The sequence below is a fragment of the Bubalus kerabau genome, chromosome 3, assembly GCF_029407905.1.
Source record: "Bubalus kerabau isolate K-KA32 ecotype Philippines breed swamp buffalo chromosome 3, PCC_UOA_SB_1v2, whole genome shotgun sequence".
Lineage (NCBI taxonomy): Eukaryota > Metazoa > Chordata > Mammalia > Artiodactyla > Bovidae > Bubalus > Bubalus kerabau.
Window position 1 is genome coordinate 182,792,145 of NC_073626.1, and position 19,734 is coordinate 182,811,878.

General features: G+C 43.6%; 1 long non-coding RNA gene across 2 annotated transcripts; it reads right to left on the bottom strand.

Annotated features, from left to right (window-relative positions):
* Window positions 1–424: 424 nt before the first annotated feature.
* On the bottom strand, window positions 425–10,279 carry LOC129647933 (uncharacterized). 2 transcript variants are annotated; one of them, XR_008712581.1, is made up of 4 exons: window positions 9,798–10,279; window positions 6,932–7,015; window positions 4,473–4,645; window positions 425–699 (listed from the first exon to the last, which is right to left on the bottom strand). It is a non-coding gene; the product is annotated as an uncharacterized LOC129647933 (long non-coding RNA). The 2 variants fall into 2 exon arrangements; XR_008712580.1 differs by lacking the exon at window positions 6,932–7,015 and having other exon boundaries at window positions 10,076–10,279.
* Between the last annotated feature and the right edge of the window lie 9,455 nt (window positions 10,280–19,734).

The following is a 19,734-nucleotide window of genomic DNA, read 5'->3' on the forward strand; positions in this document are numbered from 1 at the left end:
AGGTCAAAGATCTCTTGGTAAATGTCACATTGAACTTGAAAATAAGAGGGTTATTTTCAAATATCTTTTGAAATTGATTTCTAACATAATTCCACAGTGATAAGAGAACAAACTCTGTGGGATTTCAATGCTTTTAAACCATGAAATTTTTGCACATTGTTTTATGTCCCTGGACATGTTCCAGTGTCTCTCAGTTTATAGTCTATGGGAACTTGAACAGAATTTGTATCCTGTTATTGTGTTAGAATTGTATAAATATTAATTATTTTGAATTGGTTCATAGTGCTTTTCAGGTCTACTGTATCCTTCTACTTTTCTGTCTATTCATTATATTAATTTTTGAGAGCTTGATATTGAAACTCCAACTAAAAATCTCAATTCATCTACTTTAAAAAATAACTAATATACAGTGGAACTGTATGTAACTTTGTTCTGTATTTTCCAAGTTTCCTGTAAATGTATTATCATACTTTCAAAACTTTAAAAAGTGTTTTAAAGACTTCAAATCAAACTCACACATAATCACCCTAAAACACACACAGACACACACACATGCAACCTCTGAAGGCAAAGATGAATAATGAGCATTTTTCCTAAAATTATAGTACACATCACATAGCAAAACTTCCCCACAATCTTGACTCTGTAGGGGAAGAAACAATTTTCCTTTTTACATTTATGAGTTCTTGGCTGAGATGCCTGTAATAAAAGAAAAAGAAAGGATAAAAGAAAAATAAACAAAAGCTTATTAACATGTATGGGTCATGTATACATGGGAGATACCCAGGAAAAAGGAGCACCCCAAAGAGGTGGTTTTAAAATTCAGGATTAAATGCTATGTTAATAGGGAAAGAAGAAAGGGAATGTAGGCCTCTTAAGGTACATGATGTTCAGGAAAGGTGAATGGGCCCTTAGAAGACTACGTGGGAGATAAGATAGTCCCTGACAGTTGTCTGGGTATCTGTTAACATCCAGTCTCCTCTTCTGTGATAATGAAATTCCCAGGGAGGGGATTTATGACATTTGAGTTCCTTTTGGAGAATTTATCTTTAGGCAGATAGGGGAGTTCAGAGAAAGTCTGTCCACGCCTTTGTTGTTTTTCAAGGACTTCCCTGGTGGCTCAGATGGTAAAGCGTCTGCCTACAGTGCAGGAGACCTGGGTTCGATCCCTGGGTCAGGAAGATCCTCTGGAGAAGGAAATGGGAACCCACTCCAGTATCCTTGCCTAGAAAATCCCATGGACAGAGGAGCGTAGTAGGCTATAGTCCATGGGGTCACAAAGAGTCAGACACAACTGAACAACTTCACTTCACTTCACTTCACAGTTCAAAATAATGGATATACAAAAGCAGAATCCTTTGGAATGTCGTTGGTGTTGTTCAGTTCTCCAGTTGTATCCTGCTCTTTGTGACCCCATGGACTGCAGCATGCCAGTCCTCCCTGTCCCTCACCATCCTCTGGAGTTTGCCCAAGTTCATGTCTGTTGCATTGGTGATGCCGTACAGCCATCCCATCCTCTGACGCCCTCTTCTCCTTCTGCCCTCAGTCTTTCCCAGCATCAGGAACTTTTCCAATGAGTTGTCTGTTCACATCAGATGACTAAAAAACTGAAGTTCCAGCTTCAGCATCAGTCCTTCCAGTGAATATTCAGGGTTGAGTTACTTTGGGATTGACTGGTTTGATCTCCTTGCTGTCCAAGGGACTCTCAAGAGTCTTCTCTAGCACCACAGTTCGAAGGCATCAATTCTTTGGCGCTCCACCTTCTTTATGGTCCAGCTCTCACAACCTTAAGTGACCGCTGGGAAGACCATAGCCTTGACTAGACAACGCTTTGTCGGCAGAGTAACGTCTGAGCTTTTCAACACACAGTCTAGGCTTGTCATCACTTTCCTGCCAAGAGGCAATCGTCTTCCGATTTCATGGCTGCAGTCACCATCCGCAGTGATCTTAGAGCCAAAGAAGAGGAAATCCGTCACTACTTCCACCTTTTCCCCTTCTATTTACCATGCAGTAATGGGGCCAGATGCCATGATCTTGGTTTTTTTAATATTTAGTCTTAAGCCAGCTCTTTCACTTTCCTCCTGCACCCTCATCAAGAGGCTCTTTAGTTCCTCTTCGATTTCTGCCATTTGAGTGGAACTTTGGTGGCATAGCACGTCCTAAATGCCTATGGTCATGTTCAAGGGTGGCATATTCTATAGCCTTTCAGCTCTTTCCTCAAATTCTTCTCCCTTCAGCAGCTGCCACAGTTGCTCCTCCCTCTGTCTCTGGCTGTCTCTCTGTCTCTGACCGTCTCTCCTTCTCTCTCACATCTTCCCCTTCTTAGCTGCTGATCCCCTGCTAGTCTGACCCCTCCACTCGCCCCAGTCCAGCTATCTCCTTCTTATGAAGAGCAGTGACTCTGCCTAATACCCTCCTTTGATGATTGTTTACATCTAATCACTAAAATTCTTTTAATCTCAAAGACTGGATGAAAAACACAGACGTTGCCAAGTATTCAGGAGGATTAAACAAGAAAAGTATGTCTAGTGCCGCGACACAGCAGACACAACAAATACATGTTCTTCCTTTTGCCTTCCTTTCTCCTGGATAGTAGGGGACACTCAGAAGTGGAAAACAGGACAGAAAAGCAAGCTGCCCTAAGGAGAACCGTCAGTGACCAAACACCAGACTTTGTACTGAGATTTCGGGGGTCTATAATTGAGTCCCCTCCCCACTACACACACATCTTTCTAAAGCCCCCACAGTCCCCTTCACGCATTCACCCTACCGCCTTCAAACATTCCTCCTTGCGGCCACTTCACTACCTGACTCTTCCCCCACGTGTTCTTAGCTACCTACCAATAGGTATTCACGGAAATTTCCCTAAATAGGCAGACAAGTTACTCATTGATAGAGGCCCCTGCTCTCCCTTCTTGCTACCTTGAAATCCCTGCTCTGCCCTTCTCACAAGGTACTGGTAGTGTTACCAAAGCGACATGGGTCTGCTCATCCAAAGTCAGTCTACTGACATCAGGTCGCAGTAAAGGAAAGTAGAGCTTTCACTGCAAGACCTAAAGCAAGGAGAACAGGCAACTCAGGCTCGAAAGACCTGAACCTTCAGATGGTGCTCGGGAGAAGGGTTTTCAAGGCAACATTTGCAGTGACTGGCAGCTCATAGACTTTCTTCGGATTGGTCTGTAGTGACGTTACATGCTGGTGTTTCAGGAATCTTAATCATCAACCTTCTGGCTCCAACCAGTCTAGAGTCTACATGATTGTGGTCAGCATGTTGTCACTGTCCTCCAACTGGGTGAGGATCTTAGTTTCTGCAGAACAACTCAAAAATACGCATCAGGTTATTACGTATCCATATATCCCTTGAGGAAGAACTAGGCCTCTATCTGTTGAAGTGTTTCTTTTCTTTTCTTAACTTGGCTTCACAGGTCTCAGTTGCAGCACACGAGGTCTTTGATCTTCGCTGCAGCATGTGGGATCCTTAGTTGCAGCATGGCAGTTCTTTCAGTTGCGGCATGCGGGATCTAGTTCCCTGACCAGGGACGGCGCCTGGGCCCCCTGCATTGGAAGCGGAGAGTTCTAACCACTGGATCGGCAGGGAAGTCCTCAACTCTTGTTTCCTGACGGCTTTTCCTTTGTTTCTGCATTCCCTCACCTCCCTAGTTAGTAACTGCTCAAGTCTGTTCTCTGAAACTCAGGGAAGGCCTAGGAGATTAAGATCTTTTCCTACAATCAAGAAACAGGAAACACAGAGGGGCTTTTGTACTTGGGAGGGTCCCACAGGATTCTGTTCAGTTTCAATGCCCCCTTTTCTTTCAATTCAGTTCGGTTCAGTCATTCAGTAATGTCCAAGTCTTTGCAACCCCATGGACGGCAGCATGTCAGGCCTCCCTGTCCATCACCAACTCCTGGAGCTTGCTCAAACTCATGTCCATTGAGTCGGTGATGCCATCCAACCATCTCTTTGATACTCCTCAATCCTGAGGAACAGGACAACAAAAGGGTACAGCTTTGGCTAGAGAGGTTAACCATGAACTCAGCAGGGGAACTCTGTTTTAAGGGAGCTTGGTTTCAATAGTTCTAGTCCCTGGAGCAAAACCCAGTTGCGCCCAGTCAGTGCTGCTGGCCAACATGTTATGTGGCAGTTTCTGCTAACGCTCCACAGTATTTATCACATGACCCAGCCTTCCCACTCCTGGTATTATCCAAGGGAAATGAAAGTGTGTATTCACACAAAGATTTATACACAAAAGTACATAGCGACTGTATTTGTAATAACTAAAGATGAAAAACAACCCAGATGCCTAACAATAAGAGAATGGACAAGCTGTGATCACGTTACCGAGTCCAAGCTTGTACTACCCACTACACAACAGACCAATAAATTAAGAGATTAGGCATTGGGGCAAGGAAGAGCAGCTTCATTCAGAAAGCCAGCAGGCTGGGAACACTAGTGTCCCGAAGAACCAGCTTACCTGAAGTAGAACTGCGGTTTCTTTGATACTAAAAGGGGAAGGGGGGCGGTTACGGCAAACTTCTTGGTGCTGGAATCCTTTGTTCTTGTAGCTGTCCGCATAGGTCAGGTCACAATGTTCCCAGAAACCTTCCACCAAACAAATATTGTTCTCTGTTCTGCAACTTTTCATCTCTATACAAAGGGGAAAGTGTTATACCTTTAAAGTTCAGAACCTTGAGAATGGGCTATTCTGTACATTTCCTCTACTGAGGAATAGCATCCACTAACTGCAAATAGCATCCAATGACTCCTGCTGCTAGAATCAAGATTGCTGGGGAAAATATCGATAACCTCAGATATGCAGGTGACACCACCCTTACAGCAGAAAGCAAAGAAGAACAAAAGAGCCTCTGATGAAAGTGAAAAAGTTGGCTTAAAACTCAACACTCAGAAAACTAAGATCATGGCATCTGGTCCCATCACCTTATGGCAAATAGATGGGGAAACAGTGGAAACAGTGAGAGACTTGATTTTGGGGGTCTCCAAAAATCACTGCAAATGGTAACTGCAGCCATGAAATTAAAAGACACTTGCCCCTTAGAAGAAAAGCTATGACCAACCTAGACAGCATATTAAAAATTACAGACATTACTTTGCCAACAAAGGTCTGTCTAGTCAAAGCTATAGTGTTTCTAGTAGTTGTGGATGGATGTGAGAGTTGGACTACAAAGAAAGCTGAGCGCTGAAGAATTGATGCTTTTGAACTGTGGTGTTGGAGAAGACTCTTGAGAGTCCCTTGGACTGCAAGGAGATCCAACCAGTCCATCCTAACGGAGATCAGTCCTGAATATTCATTGGAAGGACTCATGCTGAAGCTGAAACTCCAATACTTTGGCCACCTAATGTGAAGAACTGACTCACTGGAAAAGACCCTGATGCTGGGAAAGATTGAAGGCAGGAGAAGAGGATGATGGAGAAGAGGATGACAGAGGATGAGATGGTTGGATGGCATCACCAACTTTATGGACATGAGTTTGAGTAAACTCCAGGAGTTGGTGATGGACAGGGAGGCCTGGTGCGCTGCAGCCCATGGGGTGGCAAAGAGTCAGACATGACTGAGCAACTGAACTGACCTGACCTGAACTCCTGTTGCAAAGCAACAGGAAGAAACTTTGTGGCGGGGGCGGGGGTGGGGATAAGTTTTATATCTTAAATTGTGGTAGTTGTTACACGAGTGTATGCATTGTCAAATCTCATGGAACCCTGCACTTAAAATGAGTTCATTATATTGGATGCTCTTTCCTCAGCAGAGTCTTTAAAAAACTGTTCTGTTTCTGCAGGACTCTCAGAGACAGGCTCTGATTATGACACCACAATTCAGTTCAGTTCAGTCGCTCAGTTGTGTCCAACTCTGCGACTCCATGGACTGAAGCACTCCAGGCCTCCCAGTCCATCACCAACTCCCAGAGTTTACTCAGACTCATGTCCAATGAGTCAGTGGTGCCATCCAATTGCCTCATCCTCTGTCATTCCCTTCTCCTCCCGTCTTCAATCTTTCCCAGCATCAGGGTCTTTTCTAGTGAGTCAGTTTTTTGCATCAGGTGGCCAAAGTATTGGAGTTTCAGCTTCAGCATGAGTCCTTCCAATGAATATTCAGGACTGATTTCCTTTAGGATAGACTGGTTGGATCTCCTTGCAGTCCAAGGGAAAAACCATCCCTGATCCCAAATCTAGGGTGCCCTGGAGAACGACCCCCCAGAAGTCGTTCTCACCGAGGGTTCGGTTTGTGTGAGTTGAAACGCTGAGCAAGTGAGGTTCCCTATTTCAGCTTCTGCTGCAGCTGAGAGCAGGCCTGAACTATTTCAGGCCCAAGGGCAACATCCTTGAGAGGTTCTATCTGGAAGGAGTAGGAGATCACCATGGCAACCTGTCCCAGGCCCAGCCCTGGCCGGGCTCCAAGGCACACAAATAAAGCCATTGGAATGTGGTTGCAGGGCAAAGGGCGGGTAGAGAGAAAGTTGCCAAGTTTCCGTGAAAACCAATAATGTGAGGCCTCAGTCCCTGGGAGCTGTCAGGGAAGCTCAGGGGGACCCACAGGGATCAGCCCAGGGAAATGGAATACTTTCACAGATGGACAGACAGACAGAGAAACACACACCCCCACACATACGCTGTGCTTAGAGGAGAGCAGCACTGCTTCCTGAAAAAGAGGCCTGATGAAATGAAAGCCTTGGCTTTAGAGCCTGACACACAGTCATTCCAGTGCCCAGACACTTCCCAGTAACCTCGGGCAAGTTTCTGAACTAGTTATCCCTTTGGCCTACTCTGTCTCCTCTTTACCCGGAGGCCATATTCTTCCTGAGACCTTTCCCCACAACTTGACATCAAACTGCAGTCTCTCTTGCCCCAAAACTCCTGCTCAGTTTTATTTTTCTTCAGGGTACTTAGCACCACTTGACGTATGTTATATATACTTACTTATTCATCTTGTTTGTTGCCTTGCTCATGTCAGTTCCACAAGGGCAGGACTTTTCGTCTGTCTGTCCATGCTCTTCCCAATGCCTGGCACATAGTAGATGTACAAGGAACATGAAAGAGCATGGACTTCTCTGTGTGTCAGTTTTCTCATCAGCAGAATGGGGATAATTCTACCCCCATGAGGCTAAAGGGAAAGTGAAGTCGCTCAGTCGTGTCCGACTCTTTATGACCCCAGGGACTACAGCCTACCAGGCTCCTCCATCTATGGGATTTTCCAAGCAAGGGTACTGGGGTGGGGTGCCATTGCCTTCTCCACCCATGAGACTAAAGGAAGGGTTAAAGGAGTGGGTGTAGGGCTGTCAATTAGGTACCCAGACCTTAGTGGGGGCACTAGGGCAACTCACAGAGTCTTTGGTGCGGCTTAATCATGAGCAGGCTCCTCGTTACCACACTTCTGCACTTTGGTCCACATTTAAGAGCCACTTTCCTGGGCTCTTACCTGGCCACCCTGACCCCTGAGTTCAAGAACTTACCTGTGTCCTTCTCCTGCAAAATCACTACATCTTAAAGACAGTGGAATCAGAGAGTTGATCCACAGAGGCATTTTTCTCTCTCCGAATACTTGTTAGGAGAGTGAGCAAATGAACTCATTCATTCATAGAAAAACAGGTCTTAAAAAAAACGTACAAATGATTTGCACAGGCAGGAAATGTTTAACCTATCAAAGGAGAGAACAGGTATTTCTTGCCTCTTAGAATGTGCGAGGTGACCTGTTAGGTACCTGAGATTCTTACACTGGTTCATCCTGTGTCAACCTCACAAGGAACGTATCCAAGAATAAAGAAACTGAAGTCAAGACCCTGGCCTGAGGCTGCAGAGCAGTAAGTGCGACAAAAGGTGAACCCAGAATCGACAAGCCCCCTCGCCTGTGTTCCTCCTGCTACCCCCACTCCGCCTCCTTTGAAAATTCACTGGGTAAAAAACCTCTTTGCCAAGCTAGGGACTTTGGATACACTCTGTAGGCAATTCTAAAAATAAGAAAAAGCGACTGACTATAAATATATGGGAACTACTAAGAGAAGCAGGAATTATTTCTGCCTGAGGTAAGTCAGAAAAGCTACCAAGTGGAGGTGGACTGTTTGCGGACTTGTATTTCTATTTCACTAACTCATATTTGCAGAGGTTATCACTAGCTTTTGGTTCCAACCCATCACAATGAACAACAATTTTCTGTTCATTTGAGTTTTCCATCTTGTCATATTTTCAGCAGGTCATTCCTTAGGGATCCTTTACTTTTATTTATAGCGATTTACATCATTTCGTTGCCAGAATTTAACAAGTTCTGGCAACAGCCACTTTCAGAGGAGCTGAAGCCTCCAACGCTACAAACCTTGAAGAAAGCGTGGAATTTGGAGACTGCTGGAAGCAACTCTCATATTCAGTGACTTCACAGAGGTAGCTTGAAATTAGCCAGGGTGAAAGCATTTACATGGCAGAAACTGACAAATGCTGCAAATTGAGGCTGTTTTTTGTTTCCCATTGAGAGCCGGTTGTTAAACATTACACCAACACACAACTGGCTCAGCTGTTGTGAAAGAGCAGAAAGAATCCTGATAGAAGTTAGAAAACCTGAGTTTTAGCCTGGTGACTTTACTAACTCACTTCAACCTCAGGCAAATCATCTCATCTCCCGGGGGCCTCAGTTTCCTTGTCTATTAAATGGAGGGAGATTAACTAGATTGAAAAATCAGGATTGTTAGGTCCCCAAGTTATTCCTCAAAAGGAAAACGGTTTGAAAGCAATCTTCAACATGAAAGAAAGAAAAAGGGAAGGAAGGTAGGAAGAAAGAAAAGAAAGCTATGCATGAACCTCTGGATAAGACCAAATAGGTTAACTCAAATAATAAATTTGTTTAGTGGTTAAAATCTTTCAAAACCTGAAACTCAGGGGAAAGATAATAAAAGCAGTCAGCCCTCTGTTCCCATCAGTCCAATGTATTGAACACCTGAAATGGGGCGGTCACTGCTGGTCACCAATGCCATCTTGCCAGGGAAGACACAGTCCCTGATCCAGGAGCGTGCAGACTAAGGAGGAAGATAGACAAGCAGGCAAGCATCAAAACAAACAGGATTTGTGTTCTGATAGAGAAGTGAAGGCAATGGCACCCCACTCCAGTACTCTTGCCTGGAAAATCCCATGGACAGAGGAGCCTGGTGGGCTGCAGTCCATGGGGTTGCTAAGAGTCGGACACGACTGAGCGACTTCACTTTCACTTTTCACTTTCATGCATTGGAGGAGGAAATGGCAACCCACTCCAGTGTTCTTGCCTGGAGAATCCCAGGGACGGCGGGGCCTGGTGGGCTGCCGTCTATAGGGTCGCACAGAGTTGGACATGACTGAAGCGACTTAGCAGTAGCAGCAGAGAAGTGAAAGTGAAAGTGAAGTCGCTCAGTCGTGTCTGACTCTTTGTGACCCCATGGACACCAGGCTCCTCTGTCCATGGGGTTTTCTAGGCAAGAGTACTGGAGTGGGTTGCCATTTCCTTCTCCGGGGAATCTTCCCAACCCAGGGATCAAACCCAGGTCTCCCACATTGTAGACAGACGCTTTACCATCTGAGCCACCAGGGAAGTCCTGATAGAGAAGAGCCAGGCTTTAAGAGAGCACCCAGCAGGGGCGATATCAGTGTTGGGAGAGTCGAGGATGGCTTTTTGGGAGAAAAGACATCTAATGGGATTTAAAGCTAGGGGTCAAACTGGGTAGGAACACTGGGGGGATTTCACAGGCATCAAAAGGAACCGAACAGCATGAGACCAGTGGCCGCTGGAAAGGCACACAGGGCCTTTTGTATCAGGTAAGGGAGTTACCTGAATTTTATCTTTAGACTACTGAGAAGCCACTGAAACATGTGTAAACAAGAGAGTAACTTGAGCTTTGGAAAGCTCATCCAGGCTGTTATCTGGGGCAGGAATGGAAAGGAAGCAACACTGGAAACTGGGGGACCAGTTCAGAGACTTGCAGCAAAATGGGAATCTGGTGACTTGGTAGACAGTGAATGCACCAGGGAATGTTTAAGTACCCTGAGGCTGTTGTAACAAAGTACCACAGATACGGTGGCTTGAATAACAGAAATATATTCTCTCACAGTTCTGAAGGCTAGAAGTCCAAAATCGCAGTGTCAGCAGAGCTGTGTTCCCTCTGAGACTCTGGATAGAATATCCCTTCCTTCATCGTAGCTTCTGGGGGGCCATCAGTCCTCATGCCTCTTGGCTTGCAGCTGCATCTCCCCAGTTTCCGCCTCTGTGTTCTCCCTGTGGGTCTCTGTCTCTTCACGTCATCTTCCTGCACCAGTTGTATTGGACTAAGGATCCACCCCGCTTCGGCATAATCTCATCTTAACTAATTACACCAGCAACCACCTTATTTCCAAGTAAGGTCCCATTCTGAGATGCTGGGGACTAGGAGTTTAAGAGATCTTTTAGGGGGGACACAGTTCAACTTATGGGGCTTCCCAGGTGGCACTAGTGCTAAAGAACCTGCCTGTCAGTGCAGGAGACATTAGAGACACGGGTTCGATCCCTGAGTCAGGAAGATCCCCTGGAGGAGGGCATGGCAACCCACTCCAGCATTCTTGCCTGGGGAATCCCATGGGCAGAGGAGCCTGGTGAGCTACAGTCCATAGGGTCACAAAGAGTCGGACACAACTGAAATGACTTAGCACGTACACACGCAATTCAACTTAAAACAGGAAAAGATTTAAACATTGAATCTGTTGCCATAACTCAGGCTCTGTTCTCTGAATAAAAACATGGAGACAGCATTTGGGGTAACATAGAAAAGAGTAGCTTTTCGTGGTTTGCCAGGCAAAGGGGGCCACAGCGGGCTAATGCCCTCAAGACTGTGTGACCCACCCTGTAGGGGATAGTGAGGAGTTCAAAGAGCAAGGCATGATCAACTTGTGGGCAATTCTGGGACTGGATGGCATCAAGATGAAGTTTCAAGCATCATCAACCTTCTGGTTTCAACCAGTCTAGAGTCTATCTTCTTGTGGTCAGCAGTTTTCACCTGGAGGGAGGTCTGCTTCCTGTAAAAACAACTTAGGAACATGTGTCAGACCTTTAACTCTTTCAGGGAGCTATGAGTTTGGTGATTCTTCTATGTGGCAGAATTACAGTCTAAACTGTTACCGGTTCCCCAATCCAACAGCTATTTTTTTCTCTACATCTTCATATTTACCAATTATTAACTCTTGAGTCAGCATTTTACTTCTAAGGATAAGGACACAGGGGCTTGCACAGGATTTCAAATCAGTAAGACTAATAAATTGTTAGGTATTGAGGGAGGAGCAAATAAAAGATAGAAGTCAAGGGTTGCATGTTGATTTCTCAGTAGACGGTGTCAAGGGAACCAAGAAGGGAACATAGGAAGGGGAGTGGATTTCAGGGAGAAGGTGAAGAGTTTCATTTTGGATGTGTATCAATTTAAGAATGTGTTCAGCTGCAAAAACAAAATAAAAAACAAAATCCAAGGCTCTTCGGTTTCCTTTTCCCGTATAACAAGCCCAGAGGTATGCAATTCAGAGCTGGTAAGTTGCACTCCATTGTCATTAGGAAGCCATGTTCCTTCTGTCTTTCCAGTTGCCAACCTTACAGTGGAGAGCTTTACCCTCTTCTCTGTGTGTCCTGGTCACCTACAGGTCAGCACAATTCCAGCACCATGACCACATTCCAGACAAGCAGAAGAAGAAGAAGGTGAAAACAGGAATAAATTCAGTCAGAAAAGCAAAAACATCCTGGAAATCCTAAGTTTGTGTGTCATCTGGCCACCTCTGCCTACAAAGGGGGCTGAAGAGGACAGTACTTTCAGCCCTAAACAAAATAGGATTCTGTTAAAAAAAAATAAAGAGAGTATATTTGGGGTAGAACACTAGCAGTTTCTACCACAGTCCAGCATTTTGGCTAGCCAACATTCAAACACATCCTTCTTCCCATAAATAAAAGGAATTTACCCCTCCCCAAGAAATAGAGCTGCAAAGTTCACGCTAGCCAGTGATTCCAATGCAAAATCCAAGATCTTTAGAGGTTTAGAGTCAAGATATTGCTTCTCTTGAGTAAGGATCCATAAGCTTAAACTTAAAGACAAATTTCTCTTCCCAACAGGAAAAGTGAGACATACAGGTATAGACAGATATAACTTAAATGATCACTTCTGCAAGTGACTGATTAATGGATTAATGGATTGATGACTTTTTTACACCCTCTTTGGGAAGAGGGAAGCATGGTAAACACCCACAGAGCCCCTGGTCCATGGAGCACATAAAATCCCACTGGTCAGGAGCAGTGAGCACCCACGGTCCTGGCAGTGGAGCTCCTTGACTAGCCCCTTAGGTAGCCCCTGTTCTGACCCCTGGGGGGATTCTCCTTGTTTGCTATTCCCTGCTAAAACCAGATGGCACTTGAACCCAGCCAGAGCTCAGATTGGGACAAGAACCCACCAGCCCGGACTTAGGAGGGGACTCAAACAACTAACTGTCTTTTAACTAAAACCATTCACCTGATATCTGGAGTTTCTGAAGTTCAGGTTCTTATGTCTAAGAGCCAGGAAGAGTTCAGTGAGAGACCAAATGGCAAGCAAGTTTAGTTCAATTTCGTCGCTCAGTCGTGTCCGACTCTTTGCAACCCCGCACTGCAGCACGCCAGGCCTCCCTGTCCATCACCAACTCCCAGAGCTTGCTCAAACTCATGTCCACTGAGTCAGTGATGCCATCCAACCATCTCATCCTCTCTTGTCCCCTTCTCCTCCCGCCTTCGATCTTTCCCAACATTAGGGTCTTTTCAAATGAGTCAGCTCTTCACATCAGGTGGCCAAATTATTGGAGTTTCAGCTTCAACATCAGTCCTTCCAATGAACACCCAGGACTGATTTCCTTTAGGATGGACTGGTTGGATCTCCTTGCAGTCCAAGGGACTCTCAAGAGTCTTCTCCAACACCACAGTTCAAAAGCATCAGTTCTTCTGCGCTCAGCTTTCTTTATAGTCTAACTCTCACATCCATACATGACTACTGGAAAAACCATAGCCTTGACTAGAGGGACCTTTGTTGACAAAGTAATGTCTCTGGTTTTTAAAGAATGAGCTTATTAGCACAGGATGCTTGTGAGAGATAGTCTCTGCCCCAAGACTGGAGGACTTTATTTTTATAAGCAAAAGAAAAGTGGGGAAGGGAAGAAGACCACCTCCTTCCTCATGTTGTGGATAGCTGTCAAGGCTTACATCACTAGTTCCTGCTTTAACACTGTGTAGTCTAATTGGGACTGTCATGGCACCAATTAAATCATATGTTTGTTAGCAGAAGTGTGGTGACATACTAAAATCTGGTAATCTGGAATCAAGATTGCTGGGAGAAATATCAATAACCTCAGATATGCAGATGACACCACCCGTATGGCAGAAAGTGAAGAAAAACTAAAGAGCCTCTTGATGAAAGTGAAAGAGGAGAGTGAAAAAGTTGGCTTAAAGCTCAACATTCAGAAAACGAGATCATGGCATCTGGTCCCATCAGTTCATGGCAAATGGATGGGGAAACAGTGGCAACTGGCTGACTTTATTTTTCTGGGCTCCAAAATCACCGCAGATGGTGATTGCAGCCAGGAAATTAAAAGATGCTTACTCCTTGGAAGGAAAGTTATGAACAACCTAGACAGCATATTAAAAAGCAGACCAACCAGTCCATCCTAAAGGAAATCAGTCCTGAGTGTTCATTGGAAGGACTGATGTTGAAGCTGAAACTCCAATACTTTGGCCACCTGATGCGAAGAGCTAACTCATTTGAAAAGACCCTGATGCTGGGAAAGATTGAGGGCAGGAGGAGAAGGGGACGAGAGAGGATGAGATGGTTGGATGGCATCACGGACTCAATGGACATGGGTTTGGGTGGACTCCGGGAGTTGGTGATGGACAGAGAGGCCTGTCGTGCTGCGGTTCATGGGGTCGCAGAGTCGGACATGACTGAGCGACTGAACTGAACTGAACTGAATTCATCTCAGGTTTCAGTATAATGTTCCCTTTCATTTAGCTTCTTTCCCCTTTCACCTCTAGTACTATCTTGGCTGCAAGCAGAGATGCTACTGTTCAAGGACCATTAACTCCCTGATTTCATGAAGCAACATTCAGACCCCATATCTATTTTCTTGTGTTTCAGCTATCAGGGTTTGTAGCTTGAGTGTGCTTGGCACCGGATGTGTCTGGTCTTCCTTCAAGGTAGCCTAGATTGTTGCTAGGTTACTGGATTCTTTTTTTGAGTAGTCATTAGCTTGTAACAGTCTCCTAAACTCCCTTAAAATTCCCTCTCTGCTTTAATCTCCTAGTGGAATTTTTTAATTAAAATAACTATTTATCCTACTCTCTTTCCATCACTATAGCTGCACCTGAGTCAGGCACTGGGAAGAATGCCCTTTCTGGAAGCTGTCAAGCTTCAGCAGACACTCCTGCTCACGTATATCCGGTCCCATCAGTACCTTAGGGGCTTCACAGGCTGTACTGAACAGCCTAGGAGGTTCTTTGATAATCGAAACTTTTAAGATTTTAGCAGGCTTCCTCTATTTGCTTCAGTTCTATGAATAACCCTTATCAAAAGATCTTGTCCAGCCAGCTCTTTTCCAGAGCTAAAAATTGGCAGAATATGTCAACTTCAAATATGCTACTTTGACATAAGGATTATTTTAAGATAAAGACATTTGAAAAACAGAAGGTACAAGGACATTCTGACCACCTCTGCCCACCTCCCCACAGCCTGCACTATTCTTCCTGAAAGCAGGAGACAAAACTCCCTAGTGCAAGATGCCAGGAGGAAAGAAACATTCTTACCATCAGAGATGGGAGTGGGAGCAGGAGAAATCTATACAAACAGACCTTGTTAAAATAACTCATTTTACCTTAGTCTCCCCATGTGTTTTAGTTACTTTTCCGCTGTTGCCTCTCTTTGTTCAACCAAGTATATAAGCACTTAGGCCTCTACTCTTTGGGTTGGGGGCAGGGGGCAGGTCGGTCTTCATTTTCAAAATCCATGTGCTGGGACTTCCCTGGTGGCCCAGCAGTTAGGACTCAGAGTTTCCAAAGCAGTGGGTGTGAGTTCGATCCCTGGTCAGGGAACAAAGATCCCACATGCCACCTGCCATGGCAAAAAAAAAAAAAAAAAAATCCACATGCTTTTCTCCTGTTAATCTGTTTTAGTGAATTTAATTCTCAGGCCCAGCCAAAGACCCAGAAAGAATAGAGATAAAATTCTGCCTCCCCTGAAGAATCTTTCAGTCTAAAGACCTGATTTTTTACCTCTGTATTCCACCAACCTACTTCTCACTTAATTTAAAGGTCTTTGTTTCAAGACAATCCAAAGGGGGGAGGTGGTAGAATAGAAGAACATTCACTCATCTCCAGTGAGAGCACCAAAATCACAACTAGCTGTTGACCAGCCATCAACAGGAGGACACTGGAACCCACCAAAAAAAGATACCCCACGTCCAAAGATATAGAAGAAGCTGCAGCAGAATGGCAGGAGGGGCACAATCACGATAAAATCAAATCCCATACCCTCTGGGTAGGTGACCCACGAACTGGAGAATAATAATACCAAAGAAGTTCTCCACTGTTATGAAAGTTCAGAACCTCACATGAGGCTTCCCAGCCTGGGGACCCAACAAAGGGACTGGGAGTCTCCAGCAGAACCTTAAGCCCAATGGGATTTGATTACAAGACGTCCACAGGACTGGGGGAAACAGAGATTCCAGTCTTGGAGGGTACAAACAAAACCTCGCACATACCAAGATTCAGGGAAAAGGAGTTGTGACTCCAAAGGAAACTGAACCAAAACCACCTGCTAGTGTTGAGAGTTTGCTGTGGAGGCATGGGTGGGCAGGGGCCCACCGCAGGGTTGGGGGGGCTGGTAGCAGATGTCTGGGAAGGTCCCCTATGGTGTAAACCCTCTTGGAGGTCACCATTAACCTGACCATAGAGCCCATAAACCCAAGGGCTGAGTCGCCTTAGGCCAAAAAACTACCAGGGAGGGAGCACAACCCCATCCATCAGCAGATAATTGGATTAAAGCTTTACTGAGCAAGGCCCTGTCCACCAGAGCTAGACTCAGTTTTTCCCACCACCACACCCTCCCATCAGGAGGCTTACATAAGCCTCTTAGCCTCCTTCATCAGAGAGCAGATAGAAGAAGAAAGAAGGACCACAGTCCCACAGTGACTAAAACAAAACCACTTTACAGCAAGTTAATCAGCATGAAAAAGCAGAAAAATATATCCCAGATGAGCAAGATAAAATCCCAGAAACACAACTAAATGAAGTGGAAATAGGCAAACTTCCCAAAAGAGAATTCAAAATAATGACAGTGAATATGATCCAGGATCTCAGAAAAAGAATAGAGGCAAAGATTGAGAAGATGCAAGAAATGTTTACCAAAGACCTACAAGAATTAAAGTTAGTGGAGATGATGGAATTCCAGTTGAGCTATTTCAAATCCTAAAAGATGATGCTATGAAAGTGCTGCACTCAATATGCCAGCAAATTTGGAAAACTCAGCAGTGGCCACAGGACTGGAAAAGGTCAGTTTTCATTTCAATCCCAAAGAAAGGCAATGCCAAAGAATGCTCAAACTACCGCACAATTGCACTCATCTCACATGCTTGCAAAGTAATGCTCAAAATTCTCCAAGCCAGGCTTCAACAGTATGTGAACCATGAACTTCCAGATATTCAAGCTGGTTTTAGAAAAGTCAGAAGAACCAGAGATCAAACTGCCAACATCCATTGTATCATCAAAAAAGCAAGAGAGTTCCAGAAAAATATCTATTTCTGTTTTATTGGCTACACCAAAGCCTTAGACTATGTGGATCAAAACAAACTGGAAAATTCTGAAAGAGATGGGAATACCAGACCATCTGACCTGCCTCCTGAGAAATCTGTATGCAGGTCAAGAAGCAACAGTTAGAACTGGACATGGAACAACAGACTGGTTCCAAATAGGAAAAGGAGTACGTCAAAACTGTATATTGTCACCCTGCTTATTTAACTTATATGCGGAGTACATCATGAGAAATGTTGGACTGGATAAAGCACAACCTGGAATCAGGATTTCTGGGAAAAATATCAATAACCTCAGATATGCAGATGATGCCACCCTTATGGCAGAAAGTGAAGAAGAACTAAAGAGCCTCTTGATGAAAGTGAAAGGGGAGAGTGAAAAAGTTCGCTTAAAACTCAGCATTCAGAAAACTAAGATCATGGCATCTGGTCCCATCACTTCATGGGAAATAGATGGGGAAACAGTGGAAACAGTGTCAGACTTTATTTTTTGGGGCTCCAAAATCACTACAGATGGTAATTGCAGCCATGAAATTAAAAGACGCTTACTCCTTCAAAGAAAAGTTATGACCAACCTAGATAGCATATTGAAAACCAGAGACATTACTTTGTCAACAAAGGCCTATCTAGTCAAGGCTATTGTGTTTCTAGTAGTCATGGATGGATGTGAGAGTTGGACTATAAAGAAAGCTGAGCGCCGAAGAATTGATGCTTTTGAACTGTGGTGTTGGAGAAGACTCTTGAGAGTCCCTTGGACTGCAAGGAGATCCAACCAGTCCATCCTAAAGGAATTAAGTCCTGAATATTCATTGGAAGGACTGATGCTGAAGCTGAACCTCCAATACTTTGGTCACCTGATGAAGAACTAACTCATTGGAAAAGACTCTGATGCTGGGAAAGATTGAAGGCGGGAGGAGAAGGGGACGACAGAGGATGAGATGGTTGGATGGCATCACCGACTCAATGGACATGAGTTTGAGCAAGCTCCAGGAGTTGGTGATGGACAGGGAAGCCTGGCGTTCTGCAGTCCATGGGGTTGCAAAGAGTCAGACACAACTGAGCAACTGAACTGAACTGAACAGGAACTGAAGAACAATCAAAGAGAGATGAATAATACACTAACGGGAATCCATAGCAGAATAACTGAGGCAGAAGCATGGGTAAATGACATGGAGGACAGAATGGTGGAAATCACTGCCTCAGAACAGAATATAGGATAAAGAATGAAAAGAAATGAAGACAACTGAAGAGAGACCTCTGGGACAACATTAAAAGCATGAACATTCACATTATAGGGGGAAAAGAGAGAGAAAAAGGACCTGAGAAAATATTTGAAGAGATAATAGTTGAAAACTTCCCTAACATGGGAAAGGGAATAGTCAGCCAAGTCCAACAAGCACAGAAAGTCCCAGGCAGGATAAACCCAAGGAGGAACACACCAAGACACATAGTAACCAAACTGACAAAAATTAAAGACAGAGATAAAATATTAAAAGCAACAAGGGAAAAACAGCAAAGGACGTATAAGGGACCTCCCATCAGGTTATCTGCTGATTTCTCAATAGAAACTCTACAAGCCAGAAGGGAATGGCATGACATATTTAAAGTGATGAAAGGGAAGAATCTGCAACCAAGAATACTCTACCCAGCAAGACTCTCCTGCAGATTTGGTGAAGAAATTAAAAGCTTTCCAGACAAGCAAAAGTTAAGAGAATTTAGCACTGCCAAACCAGCTTTACAACAAATGCTAAAGGAACTTCTCTGGGGAGAAAACAAGAGAAGGAAAAGCCCTACCTACAGAAAATAAACCCAAGACATTTAAGAAAATAGCAATAGGATCATACATATTAACAATTATCTTAAATGTAAATGGATTAAATACACCAACCAAAATGCATAGACTGGCTGAGCAGATGAAACCATGTGCGTGTAGGCACTTCCACTTAACCACATCCCTCTGCTTGACCCCCCAAACTGTATGTAATTATTTTATATTGTTAACCATGTTCTCATTATGGCTTGTCATTGTAATTATCTTTTATTTTTGTCTAGCTATTGATTGTGATAATTGACAAACATCTTTTGCTGTTGTGATTATTTAAATATTACTCACTTAATACCATTGGATCATGATTGGTCAACAGAAAAATTATAAATTCTATATCACCAAAACTACCTTTTAATAGAAAAACCTGTAATAATTTTTTAAAATCCAAACACATATCAGAATTATCTTAGAATTTTTTGAAAAATACAAATGCCCAGGTATTGCTTGGTTTTTTGTTGTTTTTTTTTTTCCTGCCAGAGGTCCAGATACATTTCTAATGAGCAGCCATGTTTAAAAATGACTGGACTATATGAGGATGTTTTACTTTTATCTCGTTTGTTTCACTTTTTCTATTTCATATTCAGTGCTCCCATTTCATTTGGTTTACGTTTTGCAATTCCTCCATCTCTTTTTCTTCTTGATGTTCTTTCTCAAGCCTTTATCATGCATAGTAGAAAAGCTTTTGTAAACATACATATAAATAATATGTATAATATATATTAGAAAATTTATGAATTTTTGCCTAACTAAAAAATTATGACATTTTGATTCTACTTGTTTGACTTAGTATGAATAGAATGCTAGATTTCTAATTTTAAAAAATAGATATACAACTAGCAAAAAAGATTTACTATAAGCACAGGTAACTACAGGGAATATCTTGTAATAACCTGTAATGGAAAATAATGTCAAAAATAACATATGTGTATATATAACTGAATCACATACACAAAAAAGAATTCTGCTTTTTGAAATTTAGTAGTGTGTAACTTTTTAGCAGTTTTTCTAAATGTGCTATGGCCCTATGGACATCTAATAACAATGTATGAGATACAACATTTTAAATATATTTGTGTAGGATATAATTAATATAAATTAATTAAATATAAAT